Source organism: Triturus cristatus, chromosome 8, assembly GCF_964204655.1.
Source record: "Triturus cristatus chromosome 8, aTriCri1.1, whole genome shotgun sequence".
Lineage (NCBI taxonomy): Eukaryota > Metazoa > Chordata > Amphibia > Caudata > Salamandridae > Triturus > Triturus cristatus.
The window spans coordinates 736,151,486-736,174,781 of NC_140591.1; the positions used below are offsets into that span (position 1 = coordinate 736,151,486).

At 41.6% G+C, this 23,296-nt stretch overlaps 14 non-coding genes across 14 annotated transcripts; all 14 read left to right on the forward strand.

Moving 5' to 3' along the window:
- The first annotated feature begins 55 nt into the window (after positions 1-55).
- On the forward strand, positions 56-128 carry TRNAV-CAC (transfer RNA valine (anticodon CAC)). The gene has a single exon. It is a non-coding gene; the product is annotated as a tRNA-Val (tRNA).
- Positions 129-2,108: 1,980 nt separating this feature from the next.
- TRNAP-UGG (transfer RNA proline (anticodon UGG)) lies at positions 2,109-2,180 on the forward strand. The gene has a single exon. It is a non-coding gene; the product is annotated as a tRNA-Pro (tRNA).
- Positions 2,181-2,452: 272 nt separating this feature from the next.
- TRNAV-CAC (transfer RNA valine (anticodon CAC)) lies at positions 2,453-2,525 on the forward strand. Its single transcript has one exon. It is a non-coding gene; the product is annotated as a tRNA-Val (tRNA).
- Positions 2,526-4,505: 1,980 nt separating this feature from the next.
- Positions 4,506-4,577, forward strand: TRNAP-UGG (transfer RNA proline (anticodon UGG)). The gene has a single exon. It is a non-coding gene; the product is annotated as a tRNA-Pro (tRNA).
- A 2,325-nt stretch (positions 4,578-6,902) lies between these two features.
- On the forward strand, positions 6,903-6,974 carry TRNAP-UGG (transfer RNA proline (anticodon UGG)). The gene has a single exon. It is a non-coding gene; the product is annotated as a tRNA-Pro (tRNA).
- Positions 6,975-7,246: 272 nt separating this feature from the next.
- Positions 7,247-7,319, forward strand: TRNAV-CAC (transfer RNA valine (anticodon CAC)). Its single transcript has one exon. It is a non-coding gene; the product is annotated as a tRNA-Val (tRNA).
- A 1,980-nt stretch (positions 7,320-9,299) lies between these two features.
- TRNAP-UGG (transfer RNA proline (anticodon UGG)) lies at positions 9,300-9,371 on the forward strand. Its single transcript has one exon. It is a non-coding gene; the product is annotated as a tRNA-Pro (tRNA).
- A 272-nt stretch (positions 9,372-9,643) lies between these two features.
- On the forward strand, positions 9,644-9,716 carry TRNAV-CAC (transfer RNA valine (anticodon CAC)). The gene has a single exon. It is a non-coding gene; the product is annotated as a tRNA-Val (tRNA).
- A 1,982-nt stretch (positions 9,717-11,698) lies between these two features.
- On the forward strand, positions 11,699-11,770 carry TRNAP-UGG (transfer RNA proline (anticodon UGG)). Its single transcript has one exon. It is a non-coding gene; the product is annotated as a tRNA-Pro (tRNA).
- A 2,326-nt stretch (positions 11,771-14,096) lies between these two features.
- TRNAP-UGG (transfer RNA proline (anticodon UGG)) lies at positions 14,097-14,168 on the forward strand. Its single transcript has one exon. It is a non-coding gene; the product is annotated as a tRNA-Pro (tRNA).
- A 272-nt stretch (positions 14,169-14,440) lies between these two features.
- TRNAV-CAC (transfer RNA valine (anticodon CAC)) lies at positions 14,441-14,513 on the forward strand. The gene has a single exon. It is a non-coding gene; the product is annotated as a tRNA-Val (tRNA).
- A 1,970-nt stretch (positions 14,514-16,483) lies between these two features.
- Positions 16,484-16,555, forward strand: TRNAP-UGG (transfer RNA proline (anticodon UGG)). Its single transcript has one exon. It is a non-coding gene; the product is annotated as a tRNA-Pro (tRNA).
- Positions 16,556-16,827: 272 nt separating this feature from the next.
- Positions 16,828-16,900, forward strand: TRNAV-CAC (transfer RNA valine (anticodon CAC)). Its single transcript has one exon. It is a non-coding gene; the product is annotated as a tRNA-Val (tRNA).
- A 1,980-nt stretch (positions 16,901-18,880) lies between these two features.
- TRNAP-UGG (transfer RNA proline (anticodon UGG)) lies at positions 18,881-18,952 on the forward strand. Its single transcript has one exon. It is a non-coding gene; the product is annotated as a tRNA-Pro (tRNA).
- The last annotated feature ends 4,344 nt before the right edge of the window (positions 18,953-23,296 follow it).

The window sequence follows — 23,296 nt, forward strand, 5'->3', positions numbered from 1 at the left end:
ATGGAATAGCCAGTTCGGAGCAGTTTCATTACAGAAAAATCAACTGTAGGTATCTGTTTCTGTAGTGTAGTGGTTATCACGTTTGCCTCACACGCGAAAGGTCCCCGGTTCGAAACCGGGCAGAAACAGTTGTTATATTGTGTTGGCTACAATGTTGATAGGTGCCGTTTTGCCATGGAATTGTCCAAGCCCTGAAGATTATTTCATGCAATCTCGTTCCAAGAAAGGGAATTCTCTCAAAACACTAAAGTAATCGGCGTGTGGATGTATCTGTTGGTTCTCAGACCTTGCTTTCAAAAGAGCCCTGCAATCGGTTCACTGCTCACCTAGAACAAGCATTAACATGGAGAATTGTTGGCACCAACAGGAATCTTATTTTAGTGGAGTGTTTCTGGCTTTGAGTGTAGAGGCCCTCGGCTCAATTCCAAGATGATCCTTCTCAAGGTGATGATACAAATGCATTGTCACCTTTACGTTTAATGTCAGAATCATTTATTTCCAGTTGGTGGTGTAAGAATGTTTGCAACAGTATGGCGATTTTTCCTAGCCATGCATGAATGAAAGCATATCACTCGCCTTTAGGTGTTTTTCTAATACATTGATATTTGCATCTTCCTTCCTAGCCTGCATGTTTGACTATCTTACAGGCTGCATGTAATAAGTATCACATCAGGGCCCTTCTTGTACTCAATTCACAACTGTTCTATCACGACATAGATAAGAAAGCTGCATCTGCTTTTGTTGTGTAGTGGTAATCAGGTTTACCTGACGTGTGAAAGCCCCATGCTGTGAAAGTACACAGTAACAAAGAAACCGATGACTTTTATAAAAAGGTGTCATGTGTGTCTCTTACTTTGCACAAAAAGTGCCAGAGATGACTTCATTTGCAGTTACTTGAAAAGTAGGGATTCTCCAATAAATGGTAAATGGTTGAAACAAATCTGAAGAAATGCATGACATACCTGTGTGTGTGTGTGTACGCATGTATGTATATATAGGGAGAGAGAGAGCGTCAATATAAACAGACTTTATTTCAATCAAGCTGTCTTTTCTATCCTTCAGGAGCAGAATGTTCTGATCATCAGCGCTCCAGAATGTAGTGTTTTCTTGGCAAGCATCACATATTGTGATGTGTTAGCTAAAAGTTCCATATCCTAGAGACTGATATATTCCTCTGTACTTGTACCTTGGGGATTCATCAAAACCTGGCATCATAAGCAGCTTTCTACTGCCACAGACTGGACAGCGAAACAATTTAAAATATCCCAGAAAAAGAAAATAAGCATGCTTAATCAGAGCTTTCTGGACAGGAAGGACATTTGAGCAAGTGAGGAATAAGCACTGCTTTTGTTAATTTGCATAGGCAGAATAGAGACTTCTGGGAAAAGGCCGAAATTACAGTCACAGAAAATGGCTGCATCTATAGAGAACGCTAAGAAGTGTTGGCAGCTTTTCCTCTGACCCTGGCCACTTTTACAAGCAATCCTATGATAGTGAGCAGGACCCACCCTAAAAAGGAAGGGGCATCCACTTGGACCCTTTCCACCTTTTCTAAATCTCGCCTGATCGAGCCTGATTGAGCACTGATTGAGCAGATAAGCACATGTCATTCTCATTTCAGAAAGGTATTGGTTAGCTTGCTGCTAGCAGCTCAGTTATGTTATGATGTTAGAGGCTATGCAAGGAATGCTTTAGTCCAGCGATATGCAGTTTTTATTGCGCCTTGCATTCAGCAGGAAGATCTTTAGCTTGAATCTGTGGCCTAGGTATTCACCTTGGTATTTCTTTTGGCACAAAGTGAAGGAGTATTTGAGAGAAAATGCACAATGTGTTTCTTATGTTGTTATGAACAACTTGTTACTCTTTCTCATTAAGCTTCAGCCACTGCAGAAATATATAAATAAGGGCTGACTTCCTGTAAGACGTGTCCAAAGCTGGGACGGAATAAAAGGAGACACTTGTAAATGATAGTGCTATCGTTTGAGAAAGGGTAAGTTGAGACTGACTTTCATGCGTATTCACAGACCAAGCATCATAAAGATACCAGCATGATCTTCATTGCGGGCTTAGAGCCGGTATTAGCTTTTGAGAGGTAAGAGGATTTTGAGGGCTCGTTGGTCTAGGGGTATGATTCTCGCTTTGGGTGCGAGAGGTCCCGGGTTCAAATCCCGGACGAGCCCTTTTCTTGGTACTCTTTTCACGTTGTTTTGAAGTTTGCGTTTCAAAACCAACATCAATTTTTTCTTTGCAGTATTGGATAATTCTTTGCTAGAGTCTCATGCTTCAGCCCTGCCCAGTCTGAGCTAATACCAAACATCTGGTCTTGCATGGCATGTACGAGCGTTCAGCTAGGGATGTCGGGCAGGTTGCATGAAAGAAATCTAAAGCCAGAGGCCCATGGAATAGCCAGTTCGGAGCAGTTTCATTACAGAAAAATCAACTGTAGGTATCTGTTTCTGTAGTGTAGTGGTTATCACGTTTGCCTCACACGCGAAAGGTCCCCGGTTCGAAACCGGGCAGAAACAGTTGTTATATTGTGTTGGCTACAATGTTGATAGGTGCCGTTTTGCCATGGAATTGTCCAAGCCCTGAAGATTATTTCATGCAATCTCGTTCCAAGAAAGGGAATTCTCTCAAAACACTAAAGTAATCGGCGTGTGGATGTATCTGTTGGTTCTCAGACCTTGCTTTCAAAAGAGCCCTGCAATCGGTTCACTGCTCACCTAGAACAAGCATTAACATGGAGAATTGTTGGCACCAACAGGAATCTTATTTTAGTGGAGTGTTTCTGGCTTTGAGTGTAGAGGCCCTCGGCTCAATTCCAAGATGATCTTTCTCAAGGTGATGATACAAATGCATTGTCACCTTTACGTTTAATGTCAGAATCATTTATTTCCAGTTGGTGGTGTAAGAATGTTTGCAACAGTATGGCGATTTTTCCTAGCCATGCATGAATGAAAGCATATCACTCGCCTTTAGGTGTTTTTCTAATACATTGATATTTGCATCTTCCTTCCTAGCCTGCATGTTTGACTATCTTACAGGCTGCATGTAATAAGTATCACATCAGGGCCCTTCTTCTACTCAATTCACAACTGTTCTATCACGACATAGATAAGAAAGCTGCATCTGCTTTTGTTGTGTAGTGGTAATCAGGTTTACCTGACGTGTGAAAGCCCCATGCTTTGAAAGTACACAGTAACAAAGAAACCGATGACTTTTATAAAAAGGTGTCATGTGTGTCTCTTACTTTGCACAAAAAGTGCCAGAGATGACTTCATTTGCAGTCACTTGAAAAGTAGGGATTCTCCAATAAATGGTAAATGGTTGAAACAAATCTGAAGAAATGCATGACATACCTGTGTGTGTGTGTGTACGCATGTATGTATATATAGGGAGAGAGAGAGCGTCAATATAAACAGACTTTATTTCAATCAAGCTGTCTTTTCTATCCTTCAGGAGCAGAATGTTCTGATCATCAGCGCTCCAGAATGTAGTGTTTTCTTGGCAAGCATCACATATTGTGATGTGTTAGCTAAAAGTTCCATATCCTAGAGACTGATATATTCCTCTGTACTTGTACCTTGGGGATTCATCAAAACCTGGCATCATAAGCAGCTTTCTACTGCCACAGACTGGACAGCGAAACAATTTAAAATATCCCAGAAAAAGAAAATAAGCATGCTTAATCAGAGCTTTCTGGACAGGAAGGACATTTGAGCAAGTGAGGAATAAGCACTGCTTTTGTTAATTTGCATAGGCAGAATAGAGACTTCTGGGAAAAGGCCGAAATTACAGTCACAGAAAATGGCTGCATCTATAGAGAACGCTAAGAAGTGTTGGCAGCTTTTCCTCTGACCCTGGCCACTTTTACAAGCAATCCTATGATAGTGAGCAGGACCCACCCTAAAAAGGAAGGGGCATCCACTTGGACCCTTTCCACCTTTTCTAAATCTCGCCTGATCGAGCCTGATTGAGCACTGATTGAGCAGATAAGCACATGTCATTCTCATTTCAGAAAGGTATTGGTTAGCTTGCTGCTAGCAGCTCAGTTATGTTATGATGTTAGAGGCTATGCAAGGAATGCTTTAGTCCAGCGATATGCAGTTTTTATTGCGCCTTGCATTCAGCAGGAAGATCTTTAGCTTGAATCTGTGGCCTAGGTATTCACCTTGGTATTTCTTTTGGCACAAAGTGAAGGAGTATTTGAGAGAAAATGCACAATGTGTTTCTTATGTTGTTATGAACAACTTGTTACTCTTTCTCATTAAGCTTCAGCCACTGCAGAAATATATAAATAAGGGCTGACTTCCTGTAAGACGTGTCCAAAGCTGGGACGGAATAAAAGGAGACACTTGTAAATGATAGTGCTATCGTTTGAGAAAGGGTAAGTTGAGACTGACTTTCATGCGTATTCACAGACCAAGCATCATAAAGATACCAGCATGATCTTCATTGCGGGCTTAGAGCCGGTATTAGCTTTTGAGAGGTAAGAGGATTTTGAGGGCTCGTTGGTCTAGGGGTATGATTCTCGCTTTGGGTGCGAGAGGTCCCGGGTTCAAATCCCGGACGAGCCCTTTTCTTGGTACTCTTTTCACGTTGTTTTGAAGTTTGCGTTTCAAAACCAACATCAATTTTTTCTTTGCAGTATTGGATAATTCTTTGCTAGAGTCTCATGCTTCAGCCCTGCCCAGTCTGAGCTAATACCAAACATCTGGTCTTGCATGGCATGTACGAGCGTTCAGCTAGGGATGTCGGGCAGGTTGCATGAAAGAAATCTAAAGCCAGAGGCCCATGGAATAGCCAGTTCGGAGCAGTTTCATTACAGAAAAATCAACTGTAGGTATCTGTTTCTGTAGTGTAGAGGTTATCACGTTTGCCTCACACGCGAAAGGTCCCCGGTTCGAAACCGGGCAGAAACAGTTGTTATATTGTGTTGGCTACAATGTTGATAGGTGCCGTTTTGCCATGGAATTGTCCAAGCCCTGAAGATTATTTCATGCAATCTCGTTCCAAGAAAGGGAATTCTCTCAAAACACTAAAGTAATCGGCGTGTGGATGTATCTGTTGGTTCTCAGACCTTGCTTTCAAAAGAGCCCTGCAATCGGTTCACTGCTCACCTAGAACAAGCATTAACATGGAGAATTGTTGGCACCAACAGGAATCTTATTTTAGTGGAGTGTTTCTGGCTTTGAGTGTAGAGGCCCTCGGCTCAATTCCAAGATGATCTTTCTCAAGGTGATGATACAAATGCATTGTCACCTTTACGTTTAATGTCAGAATCATTTATTTCCAGTTGGTGGTGTAAGAATGTTTGCAACAGTATGGCGATTTTTCCTAGCCATGCATGAATGAAAGCATATCACTCGCCTTTAGGTGTTTTTCTAATACATTGATATTTGCATCTTCCTTCCTAGCCTGCATGTTTGACTATCTTACAGGCTGCATGTAATAAGTATCACATCAGGGCCCTTCTTCTACTCAATTCACAACTGTTCTATCACGACATAGATAAGAAAGCTGCATCTGCTTTTGTTGTGTAGTGGTAATCAGGTTTACCTGACGTGTGAAAGCCCCATGCTTTGAAAGTACACAGTAACAAAGAAACCGATGACTTTTATAAAAAGGTGTCATGTGTGTCTCTTACTTTGCACAAAAAGTGCCAGAGATGACTTCATTTGCAGTCACTTGAAAAGTAGGGATTCTCCAATAAATGGTAAATGGTTGAAACAAATCTGAAGAAATGCATGACATACCTGTGTGTGTGTGTGTACGCATGTATGTATATATAGGGAGAGAGAGAGCGTCAATATAAACAGACTTTATTTCAATCAAGCTGTCTTTTCTATCCTTCAGGAGCAGAATGTTCTGATCATCAGCGCTCCAGAATGTAGTGTTTTCTTGGCAAGCATCACATATTGTGATGTGTTAGCTAAAAGTTCCATATCCTAGAGACTGATATATTCCTCTGTACTTGTACCTTGGGGATTCATCAAAACCTGGCATCATAAGCAGCTTTCTACTGCCACAGACTGGACAGCGAAACAATTTAAAATATCCCAGAAAAAGAAAATAAGCATGCTTAATCAGAGCTTTCTGGACAGGAAGGACATTTGAGCAAGTGAGGAATAAGCACTGCTTTTGTTAATTTGCATAGGCAGAATAGAGACTTCTGGGAAAAGGCCGAAATTACAGTCACAGAAAATGGCTGCATCTATAGAGAACGCTAAGAAGTGTTGGCAGCTTTTCCTCTGACCCTGGCCACTTTTACAAGCAATCCTATGATAGTGAGCAGGACCTACCCTAAAAAGGAAGGGGCATCCACTTGGACCCTTTCCACCTTTTCTAAATCTCGCCTGATCGAGCTAAATTGAGCACTGATTGAGCAGATAAGCACATGTCATTCTCATTTCAGAAAGGTATTGGTTAGCTTGCTGCTAGCAGCTCAGTTATGTTATGATGTTAGAGGCTATGCAAGGAATGCTTTAGTCCAGCGATATGCAGTTTTTATTGCGCCTTGCATTCAGCAGGAAGATCTTTAGCTTGAATCTGTGGCCTAGGTATTCACCTTGGTATTTCTTTTGGCACAAAGTGAAGGAGTATTTGAGAGAAAATGCACAATGTGTTTCTTATGTTGTTATGAACAACTTGTTACTCTTTCTCATTAAGCTTCAGCCACTGCAGAAATATATAAATAAGGGCTGACTTCCTGTAAGACGTGTCCAAAGCTGGGACGGAATAAAAGGAGACACTTGTAAATGATAGTGCTATCGTTTGAGAAAGGGTAAGTTGAGACTGACTTTCATGCGTATTCACAGACCAAGCATCATAAAGATACCAGCATGATCTTCATTGCGGGCTTAGAGCCGGTATTAGCTTTTGAGAGGTAAGAGGATTTTGAGGGCTCGTTGGTCTAGGGGTATGATTCTCGCTTTGGGTGCGAGAGGTCCCGGGTTCAAATCCCGGACGAGCCCTTTTCTTGGTACTCTTTTCACGTTGTTTTGAAGTTTGCGTTTCAAAACCAACATCAATTTTTTCTTTGCAGTATTGGATAATTCTTTGCTAGAGTCTCATGCTTCAGCCCTGCCCAGTCTGAGCTAATACCAAACATCTGGTCTTGCATGGCATGTACGAGCGTTCAGCTAGGGATGTCGGGCAGGTTGCATGAAAGAAATCTAAAGCCAGAGGCCCATGGAATAGCCAGTTCGGAGCAGTTTCATTACAGAAAAATCAACTGTAGGTATCTGTTTCTGTAGTGTAGTGGTTATCACGTTTGCCTCACACGCGAAAGGTCCCCGGTTCGAAACCGGGCAGAAACAGTTGTTATATTGTGTTGGCTACAATGTTGATAGGTGCCGTTTTGCCATGGAATTGTCCAAGCCCTGAAGATTATTTCATGCAATCTCGTTCCAAGAAAGGGAATTCTCTCAAAACACTAAAGTAATCGGCGTGTGGATGTATCTGTTGGTTCTCAGACCTTGCTTTCAAAAGAGCCCTGCAATCGGTTCACTGCTCACCTAGAACAAGCATTAACATGGAGAATTGTTGGCACCAACAGGAATCTTATTTTAGTGGAGTGTTTCTGGCTTTGAGTGTAGAGGCCCTCGGCTCAATTCCAAGATGATCTTTCTCAAGGTGATGATACAAATGCATTGTCACCTTTACGTTTAATGTCAGAATCATTTATTTCCAGTTGGTGGTGTAAGAATGTTTGCAACAGTATGGCGATTTTTCCTAGCCATGCATGAATGAAAGCATATCACTCGCCTTTAGGTGTTTTTCTAATACATTGATATTTGCATCTTCCTTCCTAGCCTGCATGTTTGACTATCTTACAGGCTGCATGTAATAAGTATCACATCAGGGCCCTTCTTCTACTCAATTCACAACTGTTCTATCACGACATAGATAAGAAAGCTGCATCTGCTTTTGTTGTGTAGTGGTAATCAGGTTTACCTGACGTGTGAAAGCCCCATGCTTTGAAAGTACACAGTAACAAAGAAACCGATGACTTTTATAAAAAGGTGTCATGTGTGTCTCTTACTTTGCACAAAAAGTGCCAGAGATGACTTCATTTGCAGTCACTTGAAAAGTAGGGATTCTCCAATAAATGGTAAATGGTTGAAACAAATCTGAAGAAATGCATGACATACCTGTGTGTGTGTGTGTACGCATGTATGTATATATAGGGAGAGAGAGAGCGTCAATATAAACAGACTTTATTTCAATCAAGCTGTCTTTTCTATCCTTCAGGAGCAGAATGTTCTGATCATCAGCGCTCCAGAATGTAGTGTTTTCTTGGCAAGCATCACATATTGTGATGTGTTAGCTAAAAGTTCCATATCCTAGAGACTGATATATTCCTCTGTACTTGTACCTTGGGGATTCATCAAAACCTGGCATCATAAGCAGCTTTCTACTGCCACAGACTGGACAGCGAAACAATTTAAAATATCCCAGAAAAAGAAAATAAGCATGCTTAATCAGAGCTTTCTGGACAGGAAGGACATTTGAGCAAGTGAGGAATAAGCACTGCTTTTGTTAATTTGCATAGGCAGAATAGAGACTTCTGGGAAAAGGCCGAAATTACAGTCACAGAAAATGGCTGCATCTATAGAGAACGCTAAGAAGTGTTGGCAGCTTTTCCTCTGACCCTGGCCACTTTTACAAGCAATCCTATGATAGTGAGCAGGACCCACCCTAAAAAGGAAGGGGCATCCACTTGGACCCTTTCCACCTTTTCTAAATCTCGCCTGATCGAGCCTGATTGAGCACTGATTGAGCAGATAAGCACATGTCATTCTCATTTCAGAAAGGTATTGGTTAGCTTGCTGCTAGCAGCTCAGTTATGTTATGATGTTAGAGGCTATGCAAGGAATGCTTTAGTCCAGCGATATGCAGTTTTTATTGCGCCTTGCATTCAGCAGGAAGATCTTTAGCTTGAATCTGTGGCCTAGGTATTCACCTTGGTATTTCTTTTGGCACAAAGTGAAGGAGTATTTGAGAGAAAATGCACAATGTGTTTCTTATGTTGTTATGAACAACTTGTTACTCTTTCTCATTAAGCTTCAGCCACTGCAGAAATATATAAATAAGGGCTGACTTCCTGTAAGACGTGTCCAAAGCTGGGACGGAATAAAAGGAGACACTTGTAAATGATAGTGCTATCGTTTGAGAAAGGGTAAGTTGAGACTGACTTTCATGCGTATTCACAGACCAAGCATCATAAAGATACCAGCATGATCTTCATTGCGGGCTTAGAGCCGGTATTAGCTTTTGAGAGGTAAGAGGATTTTGAGGGCTCGTTGGTCTAGGGGTATGATTCTCGCTTTGGGTGCGAGAGGTCCCGGGTTCAAATCCCGGACGAGCCCTTTTCTTGGTACTCTTTTCACGTTGTTTTGAAGTTTGCGTTTCAAAACCAACATCAATTTTTTCTTTGCAGTATTGGATAATTCTTTGCTAGAGTCTCATGCTTCAGCCCTGCCCAGTCTGAGCTAATACCAAACATCTGGTCTTGCATGGCATGTACGAGCGTTCAGCTAGGGATGTCGGGCAGGTTGCATGAAAGAAATCTAAAGCCAGAGGCCCATGGAATAGCCAGTTCGGAGCAGTTTCATTACAGAAAAATCAACTGTAGGTATCTGTTTCTGTAGTGTAGTGGTTATCACGTTTGCCTCACACGCGAAAGGTCCCCGGTTCGAAACCGGGCAGAAACAGTTGTTATATTGTGTTGGCTACAATGTTGATAGGTGCCGTTTTGCCATGGAATTGTCCAAGCCCTGAAGATTATTTCATGCAATCTCGTTCCAAGAAAGGGAATTCTCTCAAAACACTAAAGTAATCGGCGTGTGGATGTATCTGTTGGTTCTCAGACCTTGCTTTCAAAAGAGCCCTGCAATCGGTTCACTGCTCACCTAGAACAAGCATTAACATGGAGAATTGTTGGCACCAACAGGAATCTTATTTTAGTGGAGTGTTTCTGGCTTTGAGTGTAGAGGCCCTCGGCTCAATTCCAAGATGATCTTTCTCAAGGTGATGATACAAATGCATTGTCACCTTTACGTTTAATGTCAGAATCATTTATTTCCAGTTGGTGGTGTAAGAATGTTTGCAACAGTATGGCGATTTTTCCTAGCCATGCATGAATGAAAGCATATCACTCGCCTTTAGGTGTTTTTCTAATACATTGATATTTGCATCTTCCTTCCTAGCCTGCATGTTTGACTATCTTACAGGCTGCATGTAATAAGTATCACATCAGGGCCCTTCTTCTACTCAATTCACAACTGTTCTATCACGACATAGATAAGAAAGCTGCATCTGCTTTTGTTGTGTAGTGGTAATCAGGTTTACCTGACGTGTGAAAGCCCCATGCTTTGAAAGTACACAGTAACAAAGAAACCGATGACTTTTATAAAAAGGTGTCATGTGTGTCTCTTACTTTGCACAAAAAGTGCCAGAGATGACTTCATTTGCAGTCACTTGAAAAGTAGGGATTCTCCAATAAATGGTAAATGGTTGAAACAAATCTGAAGAAATGCATGACATACCTGTGTGTGTGTGTGTGTACGCATGTATGTATATATAGGGAGAGAGAGAGCGTCAATGTAAACAGACTTTATTTCAATCAAGCTGTCTTTTCTATCCTTCAGGAGCAGAATGTTCTGATCATCAGCGCTCCAGAATGTAGTGTTTTCTTGGCAAGCATCACATATTGTGATGTGTTAGCTAAAAGTTCCATATCCTAGAGACTGATATATTCCTCTGTACTTGTACCTTGGGGATTCATCAAAACCTGGCATCATAAGCAGCTTTCTACTGCCACAGACTGGACAGCAAAACAATTTAAAATATCCCAGAAAAAGAAAATAAGCATGCTTAATCAGAGCTTTCTGGACAGGAAGGACATTTGAGCAAGTGAGGAATAAGCACTGCTTTTGTTAATTTGCATAGGCAGAATAGAGACTTCTGGGAAAAGGCCGAAATTACAGTCACAGAAAATGGCTGCATCTATAGAGAACGCTAAGAAGTGTTGGCAGCTTTTCCTCTGACCCTGGCCACTTTTACAAGCAATCCTATGATAGTGAGCAGGACCTACCCTAAAAAGGAAGGGGCATCCACTTGGACCCTTTCCACCTTTTCTAAATCTCGCCTGATCGAGCTAAATTGAGCACTGATTGAGCAGATAAGCACATGTCATTCTCATTTCAGAAAGGTATTGGTTAGCTTGCTGCTAGCAGCTCAGTTATGTTATGATGTTAGAGGCTATGCAAGGAATGCTTTAGTCCAGCGATATGCAGTTTTTATTGCGCCTTGCATTCAGCAGGAAGATCTTTAGCTTGAATCTGTGGCCTAGGTATTCACCTTGGTATTTCTTTTGGCACAAAGTGAAGGAGTATTTGAGAGAAAATGCACAATGTGTTTCTTATGTTGTTATGAACAACTTGTTACTCTTTCTCATTAAGCTTCAGCCACTGCAGAAATATATAAATAAGGGCTGACTTCCTGTAAGACGTGTCCAAAGCTGGGACGGAATAAAAGGAGACACTTGTAAATGATAGTGCTATCGTTTGAGAAAGGGTAAGTTGAGACTGACTTTCATGCGTATTCACAGACCAAGCATCATAAAGATACCAGCATGATCTTCATTGCGGGCTTAGAGCCGGTATTAGCTTTTGAGAGGTAAGAGGATTTTGAGGGCTCGTTGGTCTAGGGGTATGATTCTCGCTTTGGGTGCGAGAGGTCCCGGGTTCAAATCCCGGACGAGCCCTTTTCTTGGTACTCTTTTCAAGTTGTTTTGAAGTTTGCGTTTCAAAACCAACATCAATTTTTTCTTTGCAGTAGTGGATAATTCTTTGCTAGAGTCTCATGCTTCAGCCCTGCCCAGTCTGAGCTAATACCAAACATCTGGTCTTGCATGGCATGTACGAGCGTTCAGCTAGGGATGTCGGGCAGGTTGCATGAAAGAAATCTAAAGCCAGAGGCCCATGGAATAGCCAGTTCGGAGCAGTTTCATTACAGAAAAATCAACTGTAGGTATCTGTTTCTGTAGTGTAGTGGTTATCACGTTTGCCTCACACGCGAAAGGTCCCCGGTTTGAAACCGGGCAGAAACAGTTGTTATATTGTGTTGGCTACAATGTTGATAGGTGCCGTTTTGCCATGGAATTGTCCAAGCCCTGAAGATTATTTCATGCAATCTCGTTCCAAGAAAGGGAATTCTCTCAAAACACTAAAGTAATCGGCGTGTGGATGTATCTGTTGGTTCTCAGACCTTGCTTTCAAAAGAGCCCTGCAATCGGTTCACTGCTCACCTAGAACAAGCATTAACATGGAGAATTGTTGGCACCAACAGGAATCTTATTTTTAGTGGAGTGTTTCTGGCTTTGAGTGCAGAGGCCCTCGGCTCAATTCCAAGATGATCCTTCTCAAGGTGATGATACAAATGCATTGTCACCTTTACGTTTAATGTCAGAATCATTTATTTCCAGTTGGTGGTGTAAGAATGTTTGCAACAGTATGGCGATTTTTCCTAGCCATGCATGAATGAAAGCATATCACTCGCCTTTAGGTGTTTTTCTAATACATTGATATTTGCATCTTCCTTCCTAGCCTGCATGTTTGACTATCTTACAGGCTGCATGTAATAAGTATCACATCAGGGCCCTTCTTGTACTCAATTCACAACTGTTCTATCACGACATAGATAAGAAAGCTGCATCTGCTTTTGTTGTGTAGTGGTAATCAGGTTTACCTGACGTGTGAAAGCCCCATGCTTTGAAAGTACACAGTAACAAAGAAACCGATGACTTTTATAAAAAGGTGTCATGTGTGTCTCTTACTTTGCACAAAAAGTGCCAGAGATGACTTCATTTGCAGTCACTTGAAAAGTAGGGATTCTCCAATAAATGGTAAATGGTTGAAACAAATCTGAAGAAATGCATGACATACCTGTGTGTGTGTGTGTACGCATGTATGTATATATAGGGAGAGAGAGAGCGTCAATATAAACAGACTTTATTTCAATCAAGCTGTCTTTTCTATCCTTCAGGAGCAGAATGTTCTGATCATCAGCGCTCCAGAATGTAGTGTTTTCTTGGCAAGCATCACATATTGTGATGTGTTAGCTAAAAGTTCCATATCCTAGAGACTGATATATTCCTCTGTACTTGTACCTTGGGGATTCATCAAAACCTGGCATCATAAGCAGCTTTCTACTGCCACAGACTGGACAGCGAAACAATTTAAAATATCCCAGAAAAAGAAAATAAGCATGCTTAATCAGAGCTTTCTGGACAGGAAGGACATTTGAGCAAGTGAGGAATAAGCACTGCTTTTGTTAATTTGCATAGGCAGAATAGAGACTTCTGGGAAAAGGCCGAAATTACAGTCACAGAAAATGGCTGCATCTATAGAGAACGCTAAGAAGTGTTGGCAGCTTTTCCTCTGACCCTGGCCACTTTTACAAGCAATCCTATGATAGTGAGCAGGACCCACCCTAAAAAGGAAGGGGCATCCACTTGGACCCTTTCCACCTTTTCTAAATCTCGCCTGATCGAGCTAAATTGAGCACTGATTGAGCAGATAAGCACATGTCATTCTCATTTCAGAAAGGTATTGGTTAGCTTGCTGCTAGCAGCTCAGTTATGTTATGATGTTAGAGGCTATGCAAGGAATGCTTTAGTCCAGCGATATGCAGTTTTTATTGCGCCTTGCATTCAGCAGGAAGATCTTTAGCTTGAATCTGTGGCCTAGGTATTCACCTTGGTATTTCTTTTGGCACAAAGTGAAGGAGTATTTGAGAGAAAATGCACAATGTGTTTCTTATGTTGTTATGAACAACTTGTTACTCTTTCTCATTAAGCTTCAGCCACTGCAGAAATATATAAATAAGGGCTGACTTCCTGTAAGACGTGTCCAAAGCTGGGACGGAATAAAAGGAGACACTTGTAAATGATAGTGCTATCGTTTGAGAAAGGGTAAGTTGAGACTGACTTTCATGCGTATTCACAGACCAAGCATCATAAAGATACCAGCATGATCTTCATTGCGGGCTTAGAGCCGGTATTAGCTTTTGAGAGGTAAGAGGATTTTGAGGGCTCGTTGGTCTAGGGGTATGATTCTCGCTTTGGGTGCGAGAGGTCCCGGGTTCAAATCCCGGACGAGCCCTTTTCTTGGTACTCTTTTCACGTTGTTTTGAAGTTTGCGTTTCAAAACCAACATCAATTTTTTCTTTGCAGTATTGGATAATTCTTTGCTAGAGTCTCATGCTTCAGCCCTGCCCAGTCTGAGCTAATACCAAACATCTGGTCTTGCATGGCATGTACGAGCGTTCAGCTAGGGATGTCGGGCAGGTTGCATGAAAGAAATCTAAAGCCAGAGGCCCATGGAATAGCCAGTTCGGAGCAGTTTCATTACAGAAAAATCAACTGTAGGTATCTGTTTCTGTAGTGTAGTGGTTATCACGTTTGCCTCACACGCGAAAGGTCCCCGGTTCGAAACCGGGCAGAAACAGTTGTTATATTGTGTTGGCTACAATGTTGATAGGTGCCGTTTTGCCATGGAATTGTCCAAGCCCTGAAGATTATTTCATGCAATCTCGTTCCAAGAAAGGGAATTCTCTCAAAACACTAAAGTAATCGGCGTGTGGATGTATCTGTTGGTTCTCAGACCTTGCTTTCAAAAGAGCCCTGCAATCGGTTCACTGCTCACCTAGAACAAGCATTAACATGGAGAATTGTTGGCACCAACAGGAATCTTATTTTAGTGGAGTGTTTCTGGCTTTGAGTGTAGAGGCCCTCGGCTCAATTCCAAGATGATCCTTCTCAAGGTGATGATACAAATGCATTGTCACCTTTACGTTTAATGTCAGAATCATTTATTTCCAGTTGGTGGTGTAAGAATGTTTGCAACAGTATGGCGATTTTTCCTAGCCATGCATGAATGAAAGCATATCACTCGCCTTTAGGTGTTTTTCTAATACATTGATATTTGCATCTTCCTTCCTAGCCTGCATGTTTGACTATCTTACAGGCTGCATGTAATAAGTATCACATCAGGGCCCTTCTTGTACTCAATTCACAACTGTTCTATCACGACATAGATAAGAAAGCTGCATCTGCTTTTGTTGTGTAGTGGTAATCAGGTTTACCTGACGTGTGAAAGCCCCATGCTTTGAAAGTACACAGTAACAAAGAAACCGATGACTTTTATAAAAAGGTGTCATGTGTGTCTCTTACTTTGCACAAAAAGTGCCAGAGATGACTTCATTTGCAGTTACTTGAAAAGTAGGGATTCTCCAATAAATGGTAAATGGTTGAAACAAATCTGAAGAAATGCATGACATACCTGTGTGTGTGTGTGTACGCATGTATGTATATATAGGGAGAGAGAGAGCGTCAATATAAACAGACTTTATTTCAATCAAGCTGTCTTTTCTATCCTTCAGGAGCAGAATGTTCTGATCATCAGCGCTCCAGAATGTAGTGTTTTCTTGGCAAGCATCACATATTGTGATGTGTTAGCTAAAAGTTCCATATCCTAGAGACTGATATATTCCTCTGTACTTGTACCTTGGGGATTCATCAAAACCTGGCATCATAAGCAGCTTTCTACTGCCACAGACTGGACAGCGAAACAATTTAAAATATCCCAGAAAAAGAAAATAAGCATGCTTAATCAGAGCTTTCTGGACAGGAAGGACATTTGAGCAAGTGAGGAATAAGCACTGCTTTTGTTAATTTGCATAGGCAGAATAGAGACTTCTGGGAAAAGGCCGAAATTACAGTCACAGAAAATGGCTGCATCTATAGAGAACGCTAAGAAGTGTTGGCAGCTTTTCCTCTGACCCTGGCCACTTTTACAAGCAATCCTATGATAGTGAGCAGGACCCACCCTAAAAAGGAAGGGGCATCCACTTGGACCCTTTCCACCTTTTCTAAATCTCGCCTGATTGAGCACTGATTGAGCAGATAAGCACATGTCATTCTCATTTCAGAAAGGTATTGGTTAGCTTGCTGCTAGCAGCTCAGTTATGTTATGATGTTAGAGGCTATGCAAGGAATGCTTTAGTCCAGCGATATGCAGTTTTTATTGCGCCTTGCATTCAGCAGGAAGATCTTTAGCTTGAATCTGTGGCCTAGGTATTCACCTTGGTATTTCTTTTGGCACAAAGTGAAGGAGTATTTGAGAGAAAATGCACAATGTGTTTCTTATGTTGTTATGAACAACTTGTTACTCTTTCTCATTAAGCTTCAGCCACTGCAGAAATATATAAATAAGGGCTGACTTCCTGTAAGACGTGTCCAAAGCTGGGACGGAATAAAAGGAGACACTTGTAAATGATAGTGCTATCGTTTGAGAAAGGGTAAGTTGAGACTGACTTTCATGCGTATTCACAGACCAAGCATCATAAAGATACCAGCATGATCTTCATTGCGGGCTTAGAGCCGGTATTAGCTTTTGAGAGGTAAGAGGATTTTGAGGGCTCGTTGGTCTAGGGGTATGATTCTCGCTTTGGGTGCGAGAGGTCCCGGGTTCAAATCCCGGACGAGCCCTTTTCTTGGTACTCTTTTCACGTTGTTTTGAAGTTTGCGTTTCAAAACCAACATCAATTTTTTCTTTGCAGTATTGGATAATTCTTTGCTAGAGTCTCATGCTTCAGCCCTGCCCAGTCTGAGCTAATACCAAACATCTGGTCTTGCATGGCATGTACGAGCGTTCAGCTAGGGATGTCGGGCAGGTTGCATGAAAGAAATCTAAAGCCAGAGGCCCATGGAATAGCCAGTTCGGAGCAGTTTCATTACAGAAAAATCAACTGTAGGTATCTGTTTCTGTAGTGTAGTGGTTATCACGTTTGCCTCACACGCGAAAGGTCCCCGGTTCGAAACCGGGCAGAAACAGTTGTTATATTGTGTTGGCTACAATGTTGATAGGTGCCGTTTTGCCATGGAATTGTCCAAGCCCTGAAGATTATTTCATGCAATCTCGTTCCAAGAAAGGGAATTCTCTCAAAACACTAAAGTAATCGGCGTGTGGATGTATCTGTTGGTTCTCAGACCTTGCTTTCAAAAGAGCCCTGCAATCGGTTCACTGCTCACCTAGAACAAGCATTAACATGGAGAATTGTTGGCACCAACAGGAATCTTATTTTAGTGGAGTGTTTCTGGCTTTGAGTGTAGAGGCCCTCGGCTCAATTCCAAGATGATCTTTCTCAAGGTGATGATACAAATGCATTGTCACCTTTACGTTTAATGTCAGAATCATTTATTTCCAGTTGGTGGTGTAAGAATGTTTGCAACAGTATGGCGATTTTTCCTAGCCATGCATGAATGAAAGCATATCACTCGCCTTTAGGTGTTTTTCTAATACATTGATATTTGCATCTTCCTTCCTAGCCTGCATGTTTGACTATCTTACAGGCTGCATGTAATAAGTATCACATCAGGGCCCTTCTTCTACTCAATTCACAACTGTTCTATCACGACATAGATAAGAAAGCTGCATCTGCTTTTGTTGTGTAGTGGTAATCAGGTTTACCTGACGTGTGAAAGCCCCATGCTTTGAAAGTACACAGTAACAAAGAAACCGATGACTTTTATAAAAAGGTGTCATGTGTGTCTCTTACTTTGCACAAAAAGTGCCAGAGATGACTTCATTTGCAGTCACTTGAAAAGTAGGGATTCTCCAATAAATGGTAAATGGTTGAAACAAATCTGAAGAAATGCATGACATACCTGTGTGTGTGTGTGTACGCATGTATGTATATATAGGGAGAGAGAGAGCGTCAATATAAACAGACTTTATTTCAATCAAGCTGTCTTTTCTATCCTTCAGGAGCAGAATGTTCTGATCATCAGCGCTCCAGAATGTAGTGTTTTCTTGGCAAGCATCACATATTGTGATGTGTTAGCTAAAAGTTCCATATCCTAGAGACTGATATATTCCTCTGTACTTGTACCTTGGGGATTCATCAAAACCTGGCATCATAAGCAGCTTTCTACTGCCACAGACTGGACAGCGAAACAATTTAAAATATCCCAGAAAAAGAAAATAAGCATGCTTAATCAGAGCTTTCTGGACAGGAAGGACATTTGAGCAAGTGAGGAATAAGCACTGCTTTTGTTAATTTGCATAGGCAGAATAGAGACTTCTGGGAAAAGGCCGAAATTACAGTCACAGAAAATGGCTGCATCTATAGAGAACGCTAAGAAGTGTTGGCAGCTTTTCCTCTGACCCTGGCCACTTTTACAAGCAATCCTATGATAGTGAGCAGGACCTACCCTAAAAAGGAAGGGGCATCCACTTGGACCCTTTCCACCTTTTCTAAATCTCGCCTGATCGAGCTAAATTGAGCACTGATTGAGCAGATAAGCACATGTCATTCTCATTTCAGAAAGGTATTGGTTAGCTTGCTGCTAGCAGCTCAGTTATGTTATGATGTTAGAGGCTATGCAAGGAATGCTTTAGTCCAGCGATATGCAGTTTTTATTGCGCCTTGCATTCAGCAGGAAGATCTTTAGCTTGAATCTGTGGCCTAGGTATTCACCTTGGTATTTCTTTTGGCACAAAGTGAAGGAGTATTTGAGAGAAAATGCACAATGTGTTTCTTATGTTGTTATGAACAACTTGTTACTCTTTCTCATTAAGCTTCAGCCACTGCAGAAATATATAAATAAGGGCTGACTTCCTGTAAGACGTGTCCAAAGCTGGGACGGAATAAAAGGAGACACTTGTAAATGATAGTGCTATCGTTTGAGAAAGGGTAAGTTGAGACTGACTTTCATGCGTATTCACAGACCAAGCATCATAAAGATACCAGCATGATCTTCATTGCGGGCTTAGAGCCGGTATTAGCTTTTGAGAGGTAAGAGGATTTTGAGGGCTCGTTGGTCTAGGGGTATGATTCTCGCTTTGGGTGCGAGAGGTCCCGGGTTCAAATCCCGGACGAGCCCTTTTCTTGGTACTCTTTTCAAGTTGTTTTGAAGTTTGCGTTTCAAAACCAACATCAATTTTTTCTTTGCAGTAGTGGATAATTCTTTGCTAGAGTCTCATGCTTCAGCCCTGCCCAGTCTGAGCTAATACCAAACATCTGGTCTTGCATGGCATGTACGAGCGTTCAGCTAGGGATGTCGGGCAGGTTGCATGAAAGAAATCTAAAGCCAGAGGCCCATGGAATAGCCAGTTCGGAGCAGTTTCATTACAGAAAAATCAACTGTAGGTATCTGTTTCTGTAGTGTAGTGGTTATCACGTTTGCCTCACACGCGAAAGGTCCCCGGTTTGAAACCGGGCAGAAACAGTTGTTATATTGTGTTGGCTACAATGTTGATAGGTGCCGTTTTGCCATGGAATTGTCCAAGCCCTGAAGATTATTTCATGCAATCTCGTTCCAAGAAAGGGAATTCTCTCAAAACACTAAAGTAATCGGCGTGTGGATGTATCTGTTGGTTCTCAGACCTTGCTTTCAAAAGAGCCCTGCAATCGGTTCACTGCTCACCTAGAACAAGCATTAACATGGAGAATTGTTGGCACCAACAGGAATCTTATTTTAGTGGAGTGTTTCTGGCTTTGAGTGCAGAGGCCCTCGGCTCAATTCCAAGATGATCCTTCTCAAGGTGATGATACAAATGCATTGTCACCTTTACGTTTAATGTCAGAATCATTTATTTCCAGTTGGTGGTGTAAGAATGTTTGCAACAGTATGGCGATTTTTCCTAGCCATGCATGAATGAAAGCATATCACTCGCCTTTAGGTGTTTTTCTAATACATTGATATTTGCATCTTCCTTCCTAGCCTGCATGTTTGACTATCTTACAGGCTGCATGTAATAAGTATCACATCAGGGCCCTTCTTGTACTCAATTCACAACTGTTCTATCACGACATAGATAAGAAAGCTGCATCTGCTTTTGTTGTGTAGTGGTAATCAGGTTTACCTGACGTGTGAAAGCCCCATGCTTTGAAAGTACACAGTAACAAAGAAACCGATGACTTTTATAAAAAGGTGTCATGTGTGTCTCTTACTTTGCACAAAAAGTGCCAGAGATGACTTCATTTGCAGTCACTTGAAAAGTAGGGATTCTCCAATAAATGGTAAATGGTTGAAACAAATCTGAAGAAATGCATGACATACCTGTGTGTGTGTGTGTACGCATGTATGTATATATAGGGAGAGAGAGAGCGTCAATATAAACAGACTTTATTTCAATCAAGCTGTCTTTTCTATCCTTCAGGAGCAGAATGTTCTGATCATCAGCGCTCCAGAATGTAGTGTTTTCTTGGCAAGCATCACATATTGTGATGTGTTAGCTAAAAGTTCCATATCCTAGAGACTGATATATTCCTCTGTACTTGTACCTTGGGGATTCATCAAAACCTGGCATCATAAGCAGCTTTCTACTGCCACAGACTGGACAGCGAAACAATTTAAAATATCCCAGAAAAAGAAAATAAGCATGCTTAATCAGAGCTTTCTGGACAGGAAGGACATTTGAGCAAGTGAGGAATAAGCACTGCTTTTGTTAATTTGCATAGGCAGAATAGAGACTTCTGGGAAAAGGCCGAAATTACAGTCACAGAAAATGGCTGCATCTATAGAGAACGCTAAGAAGTGTTGGCAGCTTTTCCTCTGACCCTGGCCACTTTTACAAGCAATCCTATGATAGTGAGCAGGACCCACCCTAAAAAGGAAGGGGCATCCACTTGGACCCTTTCCACCTTTTCTAAATCTCGCCTGATCGAGCCTGATTGAGCACTGATTGAGCAGATAAGCACATGTCATTCTCATTTCAGAAAGGTATTGGTTAGCTTGCTGCTAGCAGCTCAGTTATGTTATGATGTTAGAGGCTATGCAAGGAATGCTTTAGTCCAGCGATATGCAGTTTTTATTGCGCCTTGCATTCAGCAGGAAGATCTTTAGCTTGAATCTGTGGCCTAGGTATTCACCTTGGTATTTCTTTTGGCACAAAGTGAAGGAGTATTTGAGAGAAAATGCACAATGTGTTTCTTATGTTGTTATGAACAACTTGTTACTCTTTCTCATTAAGCTTCAGCCACTGCAGAAATATATAAATAAGGGCTGACTTCCTGTAAGACGTGTCCAAAGCTGGGACGGAATAAAAGGAGACACTTGTAAATGATAGTGCTATCGTTTGAGAAAGGGTAAGTTGAGACTGACTTTCATGCGTATTCACAGACCAAGCATCATAAAGATACCAGCATGATCTTCATTGCGGGCTTAGAGCCGGTATTAGCTTTTGAGAGGTAAGAGGATTTTGAGTACTCGTTGGTCTAGGGGTATGATTCTCGCTTTGGGTGCGAGAGGTCCCGGGTTCAAATCCCGGACGAGCCCTTTTCTTGGTACTCTTTTCAAGTTGTTTTGAAGTTTGCGTTTCAAATCCAACATCAATTTTTTCTTTGCAGTAGTGGATAATTCTTTGCTAGAGTCTCATGCTTCAGCCCTGCCCAGTCTGAGCTAATACCAAACATCTGGTCTTGCATGGCATGTACGAGCGTTCAGCTAGGGATGTCGGGCAGGTTGCATGAAAGAAATCTAAAGCCAGAGGCCCATGGAATAGCCAGTTCGGAGCAGTTTCATTACAGAAAAATCAACTGTAGGTATCTGTTTCTGTAGTGTAGTGGTTATCACGTTTGCCTCACACGCGAAAGGTCCCCGGTTTGAAACCGGGCAGAAACAGTTGTTATATTGTGTTGGCTACAATGTTGATAGGTGCCGTTTTGCCATGGAATTGTCCAAGCCCTGAAGATTATTTCATGCAATCTCGTTCCAAGAAAGGGAATTCTCTCAAAACACTAAAGTAATCGGCGTGTGGATGTATCTGTTGGTTCTCAGACCTTGCTTTCAAAAGAGCCCTGCAATCGGTTCACTGCTCACCTAGAACAAGCATTAACATGGAGAATTGTTGGCACCAACAGGAATCTTATTTTAGTGGAGTGTTTCTGGCTTTGAGTGCAGAGGCCCTCGGCTCAATTCCAAGATGATCCTTCTCAAGGTGATGATACAAATGCATTGTCACCTTTACGTTTAATGTCAGAATCATTTATTTCCAGTTGGTGGTGTAAGAATGTTTGCAACAGTATGGCGATTTTTCCTAGCCATGCATGAATGAAAGCATATCACTCGCCTTTAGGTGTTTTTCTAATACATTGATATTTGCATCTTCCTTCCTAGCCTGCATGTTTGACTATCTTACAGGCTGCATGTAATAAGTATCACATCAGGGCCCTTCTTGTACTCAATTCACAACTGTTCTATCACGACATAGATAAGAAAGCTGCATCTGCTTTTGTTGTGTAGTGGTAATCAGGTTTACCTGACGTGTGAAAGCCCCATGCTTTGAAAGTACACAGTAACAAAGAAACCGATGACTTTTATAAAAAGGTGTCATGTGTGTCTCTTACTTTGCACAAAAAGTGCCAGAGATGACTTCATTTGCAGTCACTTGAAAAGTAGGGATTCTCCAATAAATGGTAAATGGTTGAAACAAATCTGAAGAAATGCATGACATACCTGTGTGTGTGTGTGTACGCATGTATGTATATATAGGGAGAGAGAGAGCGTCAATATAAACAGACTTTATTTCAATCAAGCTGTCTTTTCTATCCTTCAGGAGCAGAATGTTCTGATCATCAGCGCTCCAGAATGTAGTGTTTTCTTGGCAAGCATCACATATTGTGATGTGTTAGCTAAAAGTTCCATATCCTAGAGACTGATATATTCCTCTGTACTTGTACCTTGGGGATTCATCAAAACCTGGCATCATAAGCAGCTTTCTACTGCCACAGACTGGACAGCGAAACAATTTAAAATATCCCAGAAAAAGAAAATAAGCATGCTTAATCAGAGCTTTCTGGACAGGAAGGACATTTGAGCAAGTGAGGAATAAGCACTGCTTTTGTTAATTTGCATAGGCAGAATAGAGACTTCTGGGAAAAGGCCGAAATTACAGTCACAGAAAATGGCTGCATCTATAGAGAACGCTAAGAAGTGTTGGCAGCTTTTCCTCTGACCCTGGCCACTTTTACAAGCAATCCTATGATAGTGAGCAGGACCCACCCTAAAAAGGAAGGGGCATCCACTTGGACCCTTTCCACCTTTTCTAAATCTCGCCTGATCGAGCCTGATTGAGCACTGATTGAGCAGATAAGCACATGTCATTCTCATTTCAGAAAGGTATTGGTTAGCTTGCTGCTAGCAGCTCAGTTATGTTATGATGTTAGAGGCTATGCAAGGAATGCTTTAGTCCAGCGATATGCAGTTTTTATTGCGCCTTGCATT